We start from the raw sequence: 20,430 nt of genomic DNA, 5'->3' as shown, positions 1-20,430 counted from the left end.
TACTCCACTTACAACAATGGATAGATCATCTAGACACAGGATCAATAAAGAAACAAGGGCCCTGAATGATACATTGGATCAGATGGACTTGACAGATATATTTAGAAGTCTGCATCCCAAAGCAACAGAATATACTTTCTTCTTGAGTGTACAAGGAACATTGTCCAAGATAGATCACACACTGGGTCACAAAACAGCCCTAAATAAGTACGAAAGAATTGAGATCATACCATGCACACTTTCAGACCACAATGCTATGAAACTTGAAATCAACCACAGGAAAAAGTCTGGAAAACCTCCAAAAGCATGGAGGTTAAAGAACACCCTACTAAAGAATGAATGGGTCAGCAAGGCAACTAGAGAAGAAATTAAAAAATATATGGAAACAAATGAAAATGAAAATACAACAATCCAAATGCTTTGGGATGCAGCGAAGGCAGTCCTGAGAGGAAAATACATTGCAATCCAGGCCTATCTCAAGAAACAAAAATGCCAAATACAAAATCTAACAGCACACCTAAAGGAACTAGAAGCAGAACAGCAAAGACACCCCACACCCAGCAGAAGAAGAGAAATAATAAAGATCAGAGCATAAATAAATAGTATAGAATCTAAAAAAATAGTAGAGAAGATCAATGAAACCAAGAGTTGGTTTTTTGAAAAAATAAACAAAATTGATAAGCCTCTAGCCAGGCTTCTCAAAAAGAAAAGGGAGATGACCCAACTAGATAAAATCATGAATGAAAATGGATTTATTACAACCAACCCCTCAGAAATACAAGCAATTATCAGGGAATACTATGAAAAATTATATGCCAACAAACTGGACAACCTGGAAGAAATGGACAAATTCCTAATCACCCACACACTTCCAAAACTCAAATGGGAAGAAATAGAAAATTCAAACAGACCCATAACTAGTAAAGAAATTGAATCAGTTATCAAAAATCTCCCAACAAATAAGAGTCCAGGACCAGAGGGCTTCCCTGGGGAATTCTACCAGACATTTAAAGCAGAGATAATACCTATCCTTCTCAAGCTTTTCCAAAAAATTGAAAGGGAAGGAAAACTTCCAGGCTCATTCTATGAAGCCAATGTTACTTTGTTTCCCAAACCAGACAAACCAGCAAAAAAAGAGAATCACAGGCCAATATCCCTGATGAATATGGATGTAAAAATTCTCAACAAGATACTAGCAAATCGAATTCAACAGTATATAAAAAGAATTATTCACCATGATCAAGTGGGATCATTCCTGGGCTGCAGGGCTGGTTCACTATTCACAAATCAATCAATGTGATACATCACATTAATAAAAGAAAAGATAAGAACCATCTGATCCTATCAATAAATGAAGAAAAATCTTTTAAAAAAAATACAGTACCCTTTCTTAATAAAGACCCTCGAGAAAGTCGGGATAGAAGGAACATACTTTAAACATCATCAAAGCCATTTATGAAAACCCCACAGCTAATATCATCCTCAATGGGGAAAAACTGAGAGCTTTCCCCTGAGATCAGGAACACGACAGGGATGTCCACTCTCACCGCTGTTGTTTAACATAGTGTTGGAAGTGCTAGCATCAGCAATCAGACAACACAAGGAAATCAAAGGCATAAAAATTGGCAAAGATGAAGTCAGGTTTTCACCGTTTGCAGATGACGTGATACTATACATGGAAAACCTTATAGACTCCACCAAAAGTCTGCTAGAACTGATACATGAATTCAGCAAAGTCGCAGGATACAAAATTAATGTACAGAAATCAGTTGCATCTTTATACACCAATAATGAAACAACAGAAAGACAAATAAAGAAACTGATCCCATTCACAATTGCACCAAGAATGATAAAATACCTAGGAGTAAACCTAACCAAAGATGTAAAAAATCTCTTTGCTGAAAACTATAGAAAGCTTATGAAGGAAATTGAAGATAACAAATAAATGGAAAAACATTCCATGCTCATGGATTGGGATAATAAATATTGCTAAAATGTCAATCCTACCCAGAGCAATCTACACATTCAATGCAATCCCAATCAAAATTGCACCAGCATTCTTCTCCAAGCTAAAACAAGTGATCCTAAAATTTGTATGGAAACACAAAAGACACTGAATAGCCAAAGTAATATTGAAGAAGAAAACCAAAGCAGGAGACATCACAATCCCAGACTTTAACCTCTACTACAAACTTGTACTCATCAAGACAGCATGGTATTGGCACAAAAACAGACACATAGACCGATGGAATAGAATAGAGACTCCAGAATTGGACCCACAAATCTATGGCCAACTAATCTTTGACAAAGCAGGAAAGAATATCCAATGGAAAAAAGACAGTCTCTTTAACAAATGGTGCTGGGAGAACTGGACAGCAACAAGCAGAATAATGAAACTAGATCACTTTCTTACACCATTCACAAAAATAAACTCAAAGTGGATGAAGGACCTGAATGTGAGACAGGAAACCATCAAAACCCTAGAGGAGAAAGCAGGAAAAAACCTCTCTGACCTCAGCCACAGAAATTTCTTACTTGACACATCTCCAGAGGCAAGGGAATTAAAAGCAAAAATGAACTATTGGGACCTCATGAAGATAAAAACCTTCTGCACTGCAAAGGAAACAATCAACAAAACTAAAAGGCAACTGACGGAATGGGAAAAGATTTGCAAATGACATATCAGACAAAGGGCTAGTATCCAAAATCTATAAAGAGCTCACCAAACTCCACACGCGAAAAACAAATAATCCAGTGAAGAAATGGGCAGAAAACATGAATAGACACTTTTCTAAAGAAGATATCCAGATGGCCAACAGGCACATGAAAAGATGCTGAACCTCACTCATCATCAGGGAAATACAAATCAAAACCACACTCAGATACCACCTCACACTGGTCAGAGTGGCTAAAATGAACAAATCAAGAGACTATAGATGCTGGCAAGGATGTGGAGAAATGGGAACCCTCTTGCACTGTTGGATGGAATGCAAACTGGTGCAGCTGCTCTGGAAAACAGTGTGGAGTTTCCTCAAAAAATTAGAAATAGATCTACCCTATGACCCAGCAATAGCACTGCTAGGAATTTACCCAAGGGATACAGGAGTGCTGATGCATAGGGGCACTTGTACGCCAGTGTTTAGAGCAGCACTTTCAACAATAGCCAAATTATGGAAAGAGCCTGAATGTCCATCAACTGACGAATGGATAAAGAAGACGTGGTTTATATATACAACGGAATACTACTTGGCAATGAGAAAGAATGAAATCATGCTATTTGCAGCAACATGGATGGAACTGGAGTGTATTATACTAAATGAAATAAGTCAATTAGAGAAAGACAGATATCATACGTTTTCACTCATAGGTGGATCCTGAGAAAGTTAACAGAAGACCAGGGGGGGAGGGGAAGGTGGGAAAAAAGTTACAAAGAGGGAAGGAGACAAACCATAAGAGACTCTTAAACACTGAGAGCAAACTAAGGGTTGATGGGGGGTGGGGGAGAGGGGAAAGTGGGTGGTGGACACTGAGGAGCGCACCTGTTGGGATGAGCACTGGGTGTTGTATGGAAACCAATTTGACAATAAATTATATTTTTAAAAATAATAAATAAGTTAAAAATCAATGTTTATAAAATGAATTAACAAATGAATGAATGAGACATTTGTGACTCTTTGGTTTGAGTTTATAAAATTAGTTCAGTACGTACTGCTTATTTCTACTTAAATTATTAAATCATATTTTGTGCATTTTCCTCTAACTCACAAAATGCTTACACCTCTTTCAGTGATGTTTCTTATATAAAGATGTCTGGATACTGAAGGCAAAAACAAGCTGAGTTAGGAATGGCATATATATGCCATTCCTCTCTTCTGTATCCATGGCAGACATTTTTGTTGACACCAATTTCTCCCTCGCCTCAAGGCCCTTCACAGTCTGACCACCCTGGCAGCTCCCAACAATTGCCTGGATCTGGCATAAAAGATGAACCTACTGACCCTCCTTAAGCTGGGATTTCCTTTTGGTATGGATAAAATGAGAGATGATCTCAGTGAACATAATAAGACCAATTGGTGAATTTAGATTTCCTACCGAAGAGGTGATTCTACTGGCAACACAGTTTTCTTAGAACATAAATCTAGTTTTGCTATTTTGTTTTAGGAAGAGGACAAGGTTAGAAGAACTGTGGGGTCTGCTTGGTCCATCCAGCCTCCTGCTTAGCCAGCTTCCAAGTGGTCCTGGGTACTTAACATGTAGTTGTCCCAGATCATGAGTGAGGCATTTCGTGAGATATGAGAAATAAAGTATACTGTAATGATTAGATGCTGATATCTCTAAATGTGCAGTCTACTACATTGCAACCAGGAGTTAAAAAAATAATATAAGAATAACTTAAGCATTTTAGAACTGAAGGTGCCTTAGCAATGGCCTCATTCAGCAGTTTTCAAACCCTCTTGGCTTCAGGACTCCTTTTGAGGCATAAAGAAATAATCTATGTCAGGCTGGTGAGAGCCTCCTGGGGACTTTGGGAACAAACTGATTGGGAGACATACCCCATCTTCCTCCAGGATTGCAGACTCAGAGGATCAAGTTGCCGTGAGACAACTCTTCTGGCTTTGGAGAAAACGTCATCTGCAGAATGGACCCAACTTTCTGAGGAAACCCAAATTGAATGCTGTGGACAGAGCTTCAAAGACCCCTGGACCTATTCCAGTCATGCCTTAACTTGGACATGCTAGACAGCCCTGACTGGTTCACCTCCCAGCAAAGTGATTGAAGGGATACACTTTTGCTTGTACTAGTTTTTGTGAAGATTCCCTTGCAGTCAAGGATCCTTATTTACACAAATACCCACACTAATTTTCAGGATTTGGTCTAATTTATGCAAACCACTTAGCACAAAGTGACAGGCTCCATGATCATTATTGTGCAGCTGATTGCAAAACTGGTCTTGATGCACCACCACCTCCAATAGCCACGCTTTTCTCTTTGTCGTCTGTGTTGTGTCCCCGCTCCTTCCTCCGCTCTGACTTTGGGCTCTGCTCCGTGATTGGTTTTTGTAATGGGATTAAGCAGGCATGATCCAAGAAGAAGTTTAAAATGATCTTGGGCTACCGAGGTTGCTCTCTCTCTCTCCGCTATCTCCAGGGGAAGACAAAAGGTAGTTTCTTAAAGATCAGTTTCAATGCGGAATCTGGAACCTGATCAATAAAGTTTTTATATTCCATTTCATTAAAATTGGTCTAACGTGAACTTTTAACAGTTCCTTTAGCCATGAGTGATTTCGTAACATCATGGATCAAGCATTTGGAAAATACTGGTTCCCTGAGTTGTACGGATCTTCCAAATGTTGCACATTTCGTTGAAATATCACAAATCACATATGTCAATATTCCCACCAACCTCATTAGAAAAACTCATCATGTCATGCTCACGGAGGTGCTTATAAAATTTTCCACAATTCCCATCTGTACATGAGACTTCAAATTCTGCAGTTGGTAACACATACTGTCAGTTGTTTTCCTCAAAGTGATGGTCTCCCTTTGCTCATTTTGAAGAAACTGTCTTCCCCATATCCAGATCTGAATAACCATAGTTTGTCTGTAGGTAGTTTTTCTTTTTTTTTTTTTTAATTTTTTTTTTCAACGTTTTTTATTTATTTTTGGGACAGAGAGAGAGACAGAGCATGAATGGGGGAGGGGCAGAGAGAGAGAGGGAGACACAGAATCGGAAACAGGCTCCAGGCTCCGAGCCATCAGCCCAGAGCCTGACGCGGGGCTCGAACTCACGGACCGCGAGATCGTGACCTGGCTGAAGTCGGACGCTTAACCGACTGCGCCACCCAGGCGCCCCTGTAGGTAGTTTTTCAAATGGAGATCCCACCCTATGAAAAAAAGCAGTTAGTTTAGCTCTTAACTCAGTTGTCCACAAGCACTGTTCCTCAAGACAGCCAGAGTACTTCAAAATTCAGCAAAAATGCTTCCTGGATGCTTTCCATTTTGTCACACAGAAAACTGAGGGCTGTTATTCAGTAAAATTAATAATTTGGTTCATCAAGGACACTCTTCATGAAACCGGCATGTATTTTTACTTTTATTTTCAAATGATTATTTTTCCCTGTGAGTGCCTATCAGTGAAAAACAGAACGATGGCTAGAAATTCCGTACCACTGCCTGGATCTATGCTACAGCCCAGCAGTTTGGCCCAAAGTTGCTTTTGCACTAGACATTGCAAATGTCAAAACCATTGTTCCACGACTAAATCATGAAGTTCAAAACATTATTCAAAATTTGAGTGTTTCAGCACTTTTTTTTTTTAATCTGTTGCTGAGGATTCATGGAAAAAAGATTCTATGGGATAGTGAATCGATGCTGATAGGGGCATGCAAGCAAACCAGCAAGCCCAGGTCATCTTTAGATTCACTCAAATTTGCAGGGCACCTGGATGGCTAAGTCAGTTGAGTGTCCAACTTTGGCTGTCATGATCTCATAGTTCATGGGTTCAGGCCCTGTGTCAGGCTCTGTGTGGACAGCTCAGAGCCTGGAGCCTGCTTTGGATTCTGTGTGTGTGTCTCTCTCTCTCTCTCTCTGCCCCTCCCCTGCTCATGCTCTGCCTCTCTCTCTCAAAAATAAATAAATGTTAAAAAAAATTATTCGCTCAAATTTGCAAACTGTAAGTACAGTTTTGCAAGTGAGAAATTAATGCGTTCTTTATATTTGCAGCGAAATATTCAAATCCATGAATTACTATTATCTCCGGAAAATGGCACTGTTGTTGTTCTTTGACTGACTTTTCATGCAGCAGGCATTCAGCAATGTCAACAGTACAGGATTTATTAGTTTAGCAGCTCTTCTATGTGCTTCTCAAACCAATGAAATATTTAACCTGTGAGATGCATCAGTAGCTGCTTTGTTTCTAGCTTGCAAATCTGTATCGAACAACTTTTGACTTTTAAAGAGTTTATCACATCTGTGGTTAAAATACTCAATTCTTTTTTTCTTTAAACTTTTAATGATTGCTCTCAATGGTATCTCAATTGGTACCACAATTTTGCACACAATAATATTTGAAAATATTCTGTTGCACAGACCAGTAAGGTAATTGTTAGCATCTATAATGATGGCTCACATTATATATTTGTTATTTTCAGCTTTGTCTGTTTTGTTTTTTGCCAGCTATCCTTCCCTTCCAAGAGACAGAATTCTCTGAGGTATCTGTTTTCTCTTTCAACATCTTCAACATTTAAGCAAGCCATTTTAATCTTCCTGTTATAAGCCAATGAACCATCTTTAAATATAAAGAGAATATGTTTTTTCATTTGAGAATAAAATATAAATCCTAAAATAATTTTGATAAACCTTTAAATGGAGTTTTTTGAAAAAAAAGTATAATATTGCAAAATGAGACACTAAGGTATACTCCCATTTAGTTGTGTCTTTGTGTGTATACAAGAAAAATTCATGGATTTCATAATTTGTTGGACGTCAATGAGATTATGATTGTGAGGGTACAGTAGAAGTATTGAAAAAGTGTGAGTTCATCTCACACTTACACCTTAAACTTACTACCTCTGACAGGTGCAGGCAGCACAGGAATATTCAAGCATATATTCAATTATCCATTAAAGTGATGATGTCAACACTTGTCCTGTAGTTTGGAGAAATAGTTGTGAGGGAATGACTGTAAAAGACAAATGTGTTTTAAAATTACTGTGAAAATCAGAGCTTCTGGGTGGCTCAGTTGGTTAAGCGTCAGACTCTTGATTGCAGCTCAACTCATGATCTCCGAGTTAGTGACATTGAGTCCTTGGTAGGGCTCTGCACTAACAGCACGGAGCCTGCCTGGGATTCTCTCTCTTTCTGTGTCTCTCTCTCTTTCTCCCTCTCCCTCTCTCTCTCCCTCCCTCTGGCCATACCCTGCTCATGTGCTCTTTGTCTCAAAATAAATTTAAAAAATTACTAGGAAAATAGTTTCGAGCTCCTAGACCCCCTACAAGGCTTGTAGGAAACCTACAGGTCCCCTAGACTGTACTCTGAGAAGTAGTAAACTCCTTTATATTTTGGAGACAGAAAAAGAGACAGACCAAAAAAAAAAAAAAAAAAAAAAAAGGCACTTACCTAAATTAGCTCCAAAGATAGAATTATTATGTAAATCTCCTGCCTTCCACTACTATAGAGTGCCTTCTCTGTCTCTCTTTCTGTCTCTCTCTCTCCTCATCCTTTTTGTCCCAACCTTCCACTGAATTAAAAGTCCCAAGAAGATAGAAATCTTCATATTCATCTCTGGGTGTCCCAGCACTTACCAACTAGAGCAAATTGATACCCAGTAACTGATTTGTCGTTTTGGATTCAAGATTTGGTGATAAGAGATTGCTTTTGTATGCTCACATGAAAATCAAGGCTCAGTTAAAATTACCATGACTTTTAGAGATAAACTAAGAGTTCCTCTAATTTAATCTTTGGCCATAACACAATCTTTCCGTTTTTGTTTTTAGTAAAAATGGCATTCAATTACTAATGAGAAAATCTAGCTGACCTAACTTAAACCACAAGTTAGGGGGACGTGGGTGGCTTAGTTAAGCATCAGACTCTTGATTTCGGCTTAAGTCATGATCTCACAGTCATGGGATCCAGCTCAGCCTGAAATTCTCTTTCTCTCTCTATCAAAAATAAATAAACAAACATTTAAAAACAAAATAAAAAGTACTCACAAGTTAGTTCATAGGCTTAGGTAACTAACTATAAGTCCAGTGATGGATTTGACTTCAGGAACAGGCGATTCCAGGAGATCAAACAATATTGCCAGATACGACCACCGGTCAGATCTCATTTCTCTTCTCGTGGCATTTTGGCTTTATTTCTATAAAGATTCCTTCCACAAGTGAGGGAGGAAAACTTCTAGCAGCCCAAATCTATATCTGTTCAGTCTATAATTCAAACACAGAGACATGCTTTCTCTCTCCTAACATTCATTTGTCAGTCACATGAAAGAACTTTTATTAATGTTTCCAGGGCTCACATGCATATCCTTGGAAGAATTAGTGAGGTTAGGAGGATGGGGTTCTATGATTGGCCCAGACGTTAATATGTGCTCACCTCTGAAGACAGAGATAAAATAGACCACACTTGTGACTCCCCTTCTAATTTTTCATGGAGTGAAAGTGGGTACTAAAGAAAAAACTGCTGCATTTTAATTTACAATATTTTTATCACCAATATACATATACTTCATAATACCAAAAAAAAAAAAAGGAGCATGAAAATCACCTTCAATGCTACCATACACAGAGATTACAAGAGAAAAATGTATGTGTATATTTTCAGTTTTTCTATGGATTGAAAAAGGAAAAAGATACAAGTTTTTAAGTTCAATATATATTTGGGGTGCCCGGGTGGCTCAATCAGTTAAGGGTCTGACACTTGATTTCAGCTCAGCTCATGATCTCACGGTTAGTTAGTTCAAGCACCACGTTGGGCTCTGTGCTGACAATGCGGAGGCTGCTTGGGATTCTGTCTCTTCTCTCTCTCTGCCTATCCCCGGCTAATGCGTGCTCTCTCTCTCTCTAAATAAATAAATAAATAAATAAACATTGAAATTTTTTAATAAAATAAATTAATATACAGTCAACCATTTCCTCCCATTGCAAAATATTCTCCATAACCTAACTGTAATGACTGGTTCAAAGAGCAATCTTGGGAGATGCTCACAAACTTTCCTCTTCCATAAGAGTAATTTTGATCTTCTTTTTGTAGGTGAAGTTACTATTTTCTCTGCAGTGTGCCTTGGTGTTTAGGTAAGGTTATAGGATGGACGCTGAGCATCCCGTGGAAAGCCTTTACTTCCCTATGCCCCCAAATAAATTCATATTCAAATATTGAATCTGGGGAAAGATTACAGACATACCATCATGTGCCCGGACTTGCAGAGGTTTGAAAGAAAGCTTGGCTGGAGGCCCGTCTCGCTCCTGCCATGTGGCTGAGCAGGCTGTGAGGCCAGAACCTCACACGTGCATGAATGCCGGAAGCGGCGAGCATGGTGAGCAATATCCTGACTTGATATTTCAGATTCTTGTTACTTGTTAAATAATGGAACAGGAACAATCCACAGCAGGCGTCCTTGAAGTTACAGGGAGCCAGTCATGCCTAGGAGAAAAAGTCTGTGAAAATGTCCTTCTTTCCTTGCACAAATACAGCCAGATGCAAAGACCTTCAGTGAAAGTCTTCCCGATTGAGCTACGGAAATGGGTGCGTTGCATGTGCTCCATTGTGAGACAGGATTCTCTTAAGCGGTATGCCGGTAAATGTTCAGCAACAAAATAAAGAAAACAAAACAGTATTTCTAAGCGTTTGCCAACATCTATGGTATAAATACTCCCGCAATGTTTAGTTTTCAATTGTCAACCTGACATCACTGAATGTGGTTTTAGGAAGAGAATCAGGCGTTTGACTTCGATCACCTGGCAAAAGCCTGCAGCAGCACAACACTGATTCAGCCCTTCCCTTCAGCCACATGTTTAGTGAGTTCCTCTGCGGTGTCAGACCTGGTGCCAGCCTCTCGGGGTTCAGTAGTGAGCAAAACACACACATTGTTCCCGCTCACTTGGATTTGTAACGTAGTGGAGAAGAGAGACGTGAATCAAACATTCAGTAAAATAAAAGTCACACTAAAGTAGATACTAAGAGGTTGTTACCTTGTCTGGGATCAGAGAAGACTCGCCTGACTGTTATTTGTCCGCATGCCAGGGTAGGATACTGGTTTCAAGCCAGAGGGAAAAGCAGCTTCTAATATCTGGGTGTCACCCCTTTTCTCTTGATAACCAAATCCTTGTATTAAATCCCCATATCTGAAATATCTAGGGTGGATTCTCTTTTCCTGACTAGACTCTAGATGATGTACTGAGGAGTACATTTGAATTGAAATCTGTGAATATCTTACATTGGCTTTCTCCCCAAGTATCAAAACCTTGAGACAAGGATTTGAAGAAAAAGTAGGGGAGTGGAGAAGTAAGACAAGGGACAGAAGAAAGTAATTAAAGCATGCGTTATCAAGCAAACTACCACCGTGAGCATCTTGAGCTGAATTCTACCTGGGACTCTGAAAGAGTGTGTTGAAAATGCCCCTCAGACTTATTTAAGGAGAGTGACAACTCCCAACAGCCATCTGTTGAGGGCTGCTTCTGAGGGGTGTAATTCCCCAGCATTTTTGGCATGCAGTAAAAATGGAAAGTGTGCACACTTGTGGCCGAGGAAGACCACAGGCAAGGAGACTCAGGGATGGCATTTGGAAGTCGGGTCAACTGGTCTAGAAAAGGTCAGTGCCAAAGGGATTTGTGCAGGGCACTGATAATGTCTGCTACAAGTAAGAGAAAATAAATTGGTGTGTGTGTAGAACCATTAATGGTAAGTAAACACCTTTGTAGAAAATGTATTCAAAGCTGTTGAGAGTTGGCTCAAATACTACAAGTATGCATAAGTAGTTCATCATTCTATACCGGGCTTCAGCTAGATATGTTTGGACACCACTGTAATAATAACAGCCCTAAACCAACCTGAGTTATATTGCTACCCACGGATAGCTCTTGAAATTTCCAACCTTTGACCTTTGAAAATGTGCAGTTGGTAAGGATGTGTTGTATTAATATCATGTGTCAACCTTCTCTCTGACATTTCCCTCTTTCACTAAAGCCTTTTATTTTGTCTCCAAACTACCTTCACTTCCTCTGCCTATACGTTTTCACAAACTCTTCTACCTTTCTAGGATGCTTCTGCCTTCCTCCTCCACCCTCCCCCACACACAAAATCACACAATCTGTCCAGTGAACCCCCATTCATTTTTCCATACCCAGGTCCAGCATCAGCCCCTCTGTAAAGCTTGCTCTGAGCCTCAGGATCAGATAAGCTTAGCTTTCCTACACTCCATTTTACATAGCAGCATGTGGTCAAGAACAAGAACTTTAGAAACAAACTACCCTCCCTTTTTATTCAGGTAAAGTTGATGGGACACAAAATTAACCATCTTAAAATGTGCAATTCAGTAGAATTAGTACATTCACAATGTTTTGCAACCATTATCTCTAACCAGTTCCAAAACATTTTTAACACCCTAAAAGGAAACCCTGTACCCATGAAACCAGTAACTGCTTTCTAAGAGTTCATTTATCCTGGATATTTCATAAAAATGGAATTATACCAATATGCAACTGGCGTTCGTGTCTCACTTCTTTCACTTGGCATGTTTTCCAGGTTCCCCCATGTTGTAGCATATATTAGTACTTCATTTTTATGACTGAAGAATATTCCCTTGTATGGATATGCATACCCTTGTATGGATTCCCTTGTATGTATGTACAAATAGGTTTGAAAACCTATTTCCAATACTTCTGGGTATCCACTTAGGAGTGGGATTTCTGACTCACATGGTAATTCTATTTTTAACTTTTTGAAGAACCATTGAACTCTTTTTCACAGTAGTTACACCATTTTACATTCCCATCTTCGAGGTAAGAAGGTCTAATTTCTAGAACTGCCCAGTCTTGAATATCGGTCCAGCTGCATACTAGCTGTGCAGTCTTGGGCAAGTTACTTTCTGTGCCCAATTTCTATCATAAATAAAGAAGAGTAGAATTGTACCTACCTTGTATGATTGTTTGAAGGATTGATTAAGTGTATAAGTGTATGTAAAACACCTAAATACAGCCTGGTCCATAGGAAGCACCAAGTGTTAGCTATTTTAGTTATTTACTGCTGTTAGAGCACTCATTATTCTCCATGAAAACTCAAAACATATCTCCACTTTTTAGCAGCATACCTGGCAAACAGAATATAGTCAACAAGTGTTTGGAGATTGAAATGGATGGGAAAAGCTAAGGAACTTTTCAAAAATAAGTAGGTAGAAATTTAAGCCATATTAAATATTGAAATATATAGCAACAAGTATTTAAACTGTGTGATACTCACATAATAATAGATACATAGATACGTATTTTGTAGGTAACAATCAAGTGGTCCATGATAGACCCTACTATATAAGTTTTTTTTTTCAAAAAAAAATGTTAATGTTTATTTATTTTTGAGAGAGAAAGAGAGCAGGGGCAGGAGAGGTGCAGAGAGGAGAGAGGAAGACACAGAACTCAAAACAGTCTCCAGGCTCCACACTGTCAGCACAGAGCCTGATGCAAGGCTGAAACTCATGAACTGTGAGATCATGACCTGAGTCAAAGCTGGATGCTTAACTGACTGAGCCACCCAGGCACCCCTATAAGTTCTTAATATATGGCAGGCATATGATAAATTATAAAGAAGTATGAATTATAAAAAGTTCTGTATCTAACACCACATACCAGGGTCAATCCAGATGAATGTGAATTTTTATTTAAAATTAAATTACACAAAATTACAAGAAAATTTAGGCAGGGGCACCTGGGTGGCTCAGTTGGTTGAGCATCCCACTTTGGCTCAGGTCCTGATCTCATGGTCTGTGAGTTCGAGCCCCACGTCGGGCTCTGTGCTGACAGCTCAGAACCTGGAGCCTGCTTCAGATTCTGTGTCTCCCTCTCTCTGCCCCTCCCCCCTCATGTTCTGTCTCTCTATCCCTCTCTGTCAAAAATAAATAAGCATTAAAAAAAATTTTTTTTAAGAAAATTTAGGCAAATATATTTGTCTCTCTACCTGTGGAGATAAAAGTATGGAACAAATCTCAAAGGAAGCGAGCAATGAATTTGGTTATTATAACAGAAAAAGGCTCTGCTCTTCAAAAAATAAATGAAATAAAAAGGCAAGCAAACAGAAAAAATAACATAAATATTACAAAGTGTTTATATCCTTAACGTAGAAAGAACTGTTATAAGTCATTAAGGAAAACAGCACAGCAGTAATAGAAAAATAGGGGAAAAAGTAGTTTTTTAAAATAATTTCCAAAGGAAAAATAATAACCAAAAAACAAATTTAAAAAAATCATGAAAATGAAAATATCTTATTTTATTAAGAAACAAAGAAATGTGAATTAAAGGAGAAGCCATTTTTACCCAATAAATTAACTGGACTTTAGAAACTGATAAGCCTCAGTGACAATGTGGGTGCACTGAGATGGGGCTGTCACATATTGCTGATTGCTGTGCAAATTGTTGCAAATTTTCTGGAAATTCTAGAACTTCTTTTAATACAATCATATATTCTTGTTTATGCCTGGTTTCTTCTACAAGTTTAATGTTTTTGAGATTCATCCATGTTATTGTGTATATCAGAAGTCCTTTCTTTTAGTTGTGAAGCAATGTTCTGTAGTGTGAATACACAACAAATTGTTTATCCATTACTATTGGTGAACATTTGGGTGGCTTCTAATTTGGGGCTATTACGGATAAAGCCTGTTATGAACATTCTTGAACAACTCCTTATTTGGACACGTGTTTCATTTGGGGGGGGGGGCGGTAAATACCTAAGAATGAAATTGCTATATTGTATGGTAAATATACATTGCAGTTTATAAGAAACTGTCAAACTATTTTCCATTTTCTGAAATATTCGACTAATTTATATTTCTACCAATAAGGTATGAGAGTTGAAGGAGTTCCATTTCTTCACCAACACTTAGTATTGTCAGTCTCTTAATTTAGGCAATCTATTCATTGTGGGTTTTTTAAAATGTTTATTTAGTTTTGAGAGAGAGAGAGAGAGAGAGAGAGGGAGAATGCGAGTGGGGGAGGGGCAGAGAAGGGGAGACAGAGGATCCCAAGTGGGCTCCACACTTACAGCACAGAGCCCAGTGCAGGGCTCAAACTCTTGAACCATGAGATCATGACCTGAGCTGAAGTCAGGTGCTTAATCGACTGAGCCACCCAGCTGCCCCAGGATTTTTTTGTTTTAAAGTAAGAATATTTTTTGGGTGGTGTTGTGTTTGTCATATTGCCTCCCATCTTGGCCATGATGTCTGGTTGTTTCATTCTTAACAGACTAAAGGCAGAGCAAGTTCAGGTGGCCAAAAACTGATCTTTCCAACCTTTCATCAACTGGTTCATCTACTGAAGGCCTTTGACTGAATCAATTATTTTATTAGGGAGTACAAAATGATAATTTAAAAAATTCTCTCATTCTTTCCATATTTTTACCTAAAAGGTTCCCATAAACCACAACTTTCACATACTGACCATAGCTATTTTGTTGCCCTGAAATAGCATCTACACAGGAAACAGGAAAAATCCTTATTCTTTCTCTTAAGGTGCCAATAAATGGAATTGTCAATAATTTTTTCGAAGAGTTTTCTCTTGACTTGGGAAAATGTTCACAGTATAATGTTGAGTAAGCAAAGCAGGATAAAACTATATTTAGTAAGAGCATTCGTTTTCTCTGCTTTATGGGATTGTAGATAGTTCTTATTTAAACTACACTTACTATATTTTCCTAGTTTCAATAACGAGCAATACTTACAAAATCTGTCCAAAAAAGTTATTATAAGTTTGCTGACTTATTCGATGGATGGCTGGATCAAGTTTTTTCAACATTTCCCATTTTCACAGTTGTTTGAGGCTGTGTAGTGCACATATTATAAAGGGGGTGAAGAGCATTAGACAGGGAAAAGGCAGAGGTTCCATTAAGCCAGCTCTTGAGTTTCTCCGATCTAATCCATTTTCTTCCTTTAGGTCCTGACATCTTTTAAGAAGAAGTGAGATACAATGGGCTGGACTATAAATAAAACTGCTGGCAAGAAGAAAACATGAGGGGTTGCTACCATAAAATCCCACCATGAAAACTTGAAAAGAAAAATGCCTCAGGTAAAAGGCCTATGTTCCTGCTTGTTGATAAGTAAAGATATTTAGAGACATAACATCACCTCTGATCTCTCTAATGTTTTTATAGCTCATGCTGATATTTAGGTATTTGGGATATGTCAAAATCCTATTCTGTTACACACTGAATCGGTCAACATGCTCCAAAGAGTGCCATTTACTGTTGTGTGTGTGCCTTTTAAGTGTTCAAATCTTTGCACCAAAATGAATTCCACTTTATAAGAAAACAACTCAGTGAGGGATCTTTATGCGAGACAAATACTGATTGGAAAATATGGCTTCCTTTGATCCAGGCACCCAGGTCTTCCCTGGAGCCATGGCTTATTTATGGAAGTTGAAGGCTAGCATTTTCACCTTTAGCATTTGATTGTCAGAATCTCAGCCTGGCATACAAAAATCTGAACTCACATTTTTTCTCCCTCTACAGGCTATTCGTTCTTTAGTGCAGCTTTCATTTCTCTTTGGAGACATTCTCTTTGGCCGATTCAGCACCATTAGACTACAAAATGCCTCAAAGCATCAAATGATGTTTATTGAGATTGACAATCTCTGGGAAGCAGGCTTTCATTCTGGTTTGACTGAATCGAGTATTTCCCCCATGACAGTCACCCATGCAATTATTTGATCAGAGAGAGGCTTCATGCTGTTTACCAGCGTGGTGATCCCAGAAGTGAACATCATGAAAGGATTTCTCATTTTAGAGAAAGATACTGATATTTCAAGTGGCTACTATAAGCTAGACTTTTTTGTTGTGGCTATTTGTTTGTTTTCCTCCAGCAACCATATCCAGTTTTCCTTTAAAGAATGAGCACTCCACATTTGTAGTCATGAGGTTTAGGTATGACTGACTTCATCTTTCTGGGGATGGGCTTCCATAGCTTTCAAATAAATGTACTTCTTTTCTCTTACTATAGTGATTGATTTGAGAAGAGGCAGGTAAATAAAGCACACTGATTCCAGGTACTGAGAGAAGTTATCTCCTTCTTCCATGGAAACCACCAGAGGACAGAACTTTCTTTTGGCTAGACAGTAAAGCATGAGGATGTATGGCCTAGAACTTCCTCAGCAATTGTTGAAAGATGAGGTGAGCCATTCTGGGAACACGGTCAATGCCCAGAGGAGGCACACGACACAGAGGTAGATCACTCGTGACTCCATAAACTCTGGACCAAATCTCCTCCAGATGTTTTACAGTGAGTGAGCCATTAAAAGTGTCTATATTTCTTAAGCTAAGTTGGATTGAGTTTCCTGTTGTTTGCAATCCAAGATTCTTAGCTAATGAGGAGAAGTCAGTCTTATGTTGGCTCCTTTGGCAAGGCCAACACAGGAGTTCAGGCTATTGATTCTGTTTATAAGGAGTTCAGAACCAGGAAAGACTAATACTTGGTGAATGAGGTAAAAATATTAGTTATATCTTGGGGAAAGGCACAAGGGAGCTTTCTGGGTGGCTGGAAATGCTCTGCATCTTGACCTGGAGAGTGGTTACACAGGTATAGACATATATAAATATTCATTAATCTGTACACTTAGCATTTGCACATAATATCACTGCATATCACTGCACATATATTATACCTCAACTTAAAAAGATCTTTAGCTAATTGAGAAAGAAGATTTGACCAAAAATGGCGGCCAGACTGAATTGTTGCTGTAGCTTCCAATAGTACCAAGAAGCAAATTGCTTTATCAAACTTCAACAAAAAACCATGTCATCAGATGCATCTCTGGCAGGAGGGTATCTGTAGATGCATGACATAATTTAGATGCACACACTTTGGGAAAAATCTCTGTATACACATCCATACATACATCCATACATACAATACACATCTTAGGTGCATATGTAGCTTGTATTATATATGTGCATGTATATGTATAAATGTACATTTTTGAATCTATATGCTCCTAGTATGTGTGTATGTGTGTACATATATATACACATATGTATGTACACACATACACATACATTTTGAGGAATACACACACAAACACACATGTATACACACACATACATAATACATTTGAGGAACATACAGAGTCAAACCAAGATGTAGTGACCAAAAAGAACTGTGCTATGAAATAATTTAGTGTTCACTCTTGAAATCATTTTTTTTTTTTTTGGTCAAAGGGCAGGAGTAGATGTCATAACTTTGAGCTTGTATTGTTTCCAAAAGAAAGAAACAAAGCAATTCACTGGCATACTCAGTTGCTTCCAAACAAGGCTCGCCTCTGACAGACAAGTGACTCACAAATTCATCTTTTTACATGAAATTTATGTTGCACTTAATTTTTCTCAGGGCCAAAGCTATAAATAGAAATCAGGTCATTGTATCATGACAATAAAATTATGATTATTTATGCACATTGGAGATGAGAAAGCGACTTGCCTTCATAAATTACCTTTTTTCCATGATTCATTGAATTCTTCCCGACCCATGAATAATGAGGTCCCTAATTTCCTACAAAGAATTGGAGAAATGAAGACAAATTGAGGGTGGGAGGAGCCTGGAGGAAAATTATTAAATTAGGGATTTACATTTTTACATAGTAAGTGTATGGAGAATGTTCCATGGCAGTCTATACTAAATCGATGCTGCATAATGTGGAAAATAGCAGCCTGATGATTCTTTATTTCCCTTGACAAGTGTAAATGCTGTTATTCTAACAATGGCACCGAATACTTTTTTGGAGACTGCTAGCTATATTAAAAAAAAAAAAAGCCTCCTTTAAGAAGCTCTTATGTTAGTAGCATGTGCAATCCTACCAGCTTTCATACACCCTCAGCAAAAGTCTGTTTTGCCTGTCACAGGCTCTCTTTGCTCCTGACTGCAAAATAAGCATTTAAAAATGGGGTTTTTATTAAAATCATGAAATGTTCAAATAAAATTGGACTCTACTCTGTGAAATGCAACGTTCACCAATGGAAAAAGTCCATGAACAAGAATAGTCCAATGTTATTATATAACATCATGGAAAGAAGAAAGAAGTGTTGACCATTCTTCTTAAACTATGTACCAATAAATTCCTTAAAATGTAAGTTGCCGGAGTCATCTTCTGTCTCCTCTAGAGAATGAGAAATAAGGATGATAAGCATTAATAGAAGAGAAATGAGTAACACTATTATAAAATAATCTCACCATTTTATTATGCCAATAAATTCTAAAAGTGTCATCATCATTTCCAATTTTATAGAAGGGCTGCAGTGTGATAAAATACAAAACAAATATGAGATTTCTTTCATTTTAAAAGTACTATTGGATCCACTATAGACAGAATTTTATTTTTTTTTCTCCAACAAAAGGAAAACAATAAGTGCAGTGAAACGGAGATCCTTGTTTAATTAAAAAAAAAAAAAAGAGGATTTTCTGCTCTCACACTGTAAGATCTTTGCATTTCAGACTCTACTAACATGACATTCATCATCATTTGGGTAAGTGCTTAGTTAAAGTCTTCCCTTGTGGCTTCAGATTGAGAACAGCATCTGATCAGCAGCCTTGGTTTCACACTGGCACAACTTCTCATTAAAATACATATGAAGACGTGGAGCGAGGTGAAAAATCAGGGCAATAACCCAAACTAGGACTGATGGCCAACCTAAGCCAATATTTTATATAAATTCCCACTTACTTAGTAATGCCTTTTTAATAGGATGTGAATGACCTTTATCTGTCAGACCTCTCTGAAATACCAGATTAGACATTTTAGTAAACTAAGCTATGTCCCCTGCCTCCACCCTACAGGTGTTCTTTTGGAAGCAGACATTGGTGGCATTCTCCTTCCGTTCTTTCTAGCTCCCTCTCTACCCCAGTAAGGTCTCTCTGTTTGACATCGGATAATAGATGAAAGCTTCCAGCAATCAAATGGGAGAAGACAAAGGAAATGCCCCCCTGGTACTAGCTGAAAATTGTACTTGTTCATTTATTTCATGAAACACTTGGCAGTGGTAATAGGCTAAGATCACATCGTGCTGCCAGAGATGCACTTGATGCAGGCATCGATAATGGAGCTGGAAGCTGTACGTGTGAATTTATTTTCCCAGGTTATATCTTAGTCCTTCATCAAGGCTATTTGCACAAAATAAGAGCCTCTAGTAAGACACTCATATGTTGACGCACCTGGCTGGCTCAGTTGGTAGAGCATGTGACTCTTGATCTCAGGGTTCTTGATCTCAGGTGAGTTCACGCCCCATGTTGGGTGAAGAGATTACTTAAAAATACAATCTTAAAAAAAAGACCCTTGTATGTTTATAGCATACAACCAGGAGTATGGATTGAGTGGCAATCCCTACACCCTGTTGAATAGCAAACAAAAGATCAGATGGACTCTGTCATTCCTATAGGCAAAAAACAGACAACCTCAACCCCCCCCAGGAATTTATGAAAAATATGGCAGGAAAGGAAAAGAAACCATTACCCTGGAAACTCAGAACTAGCCTCTGAAAATGATTCACCACAAAAACAGGGTGAAAAATTTAGAAAATCGGCGTCCTTACTTGAACCACAAGAAGTTTGCCATGAGGAAATCATCCTGAAATGAAAATAAGATGGAACACAATGAAACATGAGATTAATGGGCTAAAGAGGGACAAGGAGAAAATTAAAATTGCAATGGCAGAATGAAAAACTTGTGAGAGGATCAAAATGAAGATA

The 20,430-nt window shown here is 38.3% G+C and overlaps 1 long non-coding RNA gene across 1 annotated transcript in view; it reads left to right on the top strand.

Annotated features, from left to right (window-relative positions):
- Nucleotides 1–20,223, top strand: part of LOC128775699 (uncharacterized) — a 52,636-nt gene extending 32,413 nt beyond the window's left edge. The window contains exon 2 of the long non-coding RNA XR_008420652.1: nt 15,635–20,223. This is a non-coding gene — a long non-coding RNA (uncharacterized LOC128775699). The remainder of the gene's footprint in view (nt 1–15,634) is intronic.
- The last annotated feature ends 207 nt before the right edge of the window (nt 20,224–20,430 follow it).

This window comes from Panthera pardus, unplaced genomic scaffold, assembly GCF_024362965.1.
Source record: "Panthera pardus isolate Hobbes unplaced genomic scaffold, ASM2436296v1 HiC_scaffold_8, whole genome shotgun sequence".
NCBI lineage: Eukaryota > Metazoa > Chordata > Mammalia > Carnivora > Felidae > Panthera > Panthera pardus.
The sequence above is the reverse complement of the archived record's forward strand: the minus strand, read 5'-3'. Positions and strand labels throughout refer to the sequence as shown.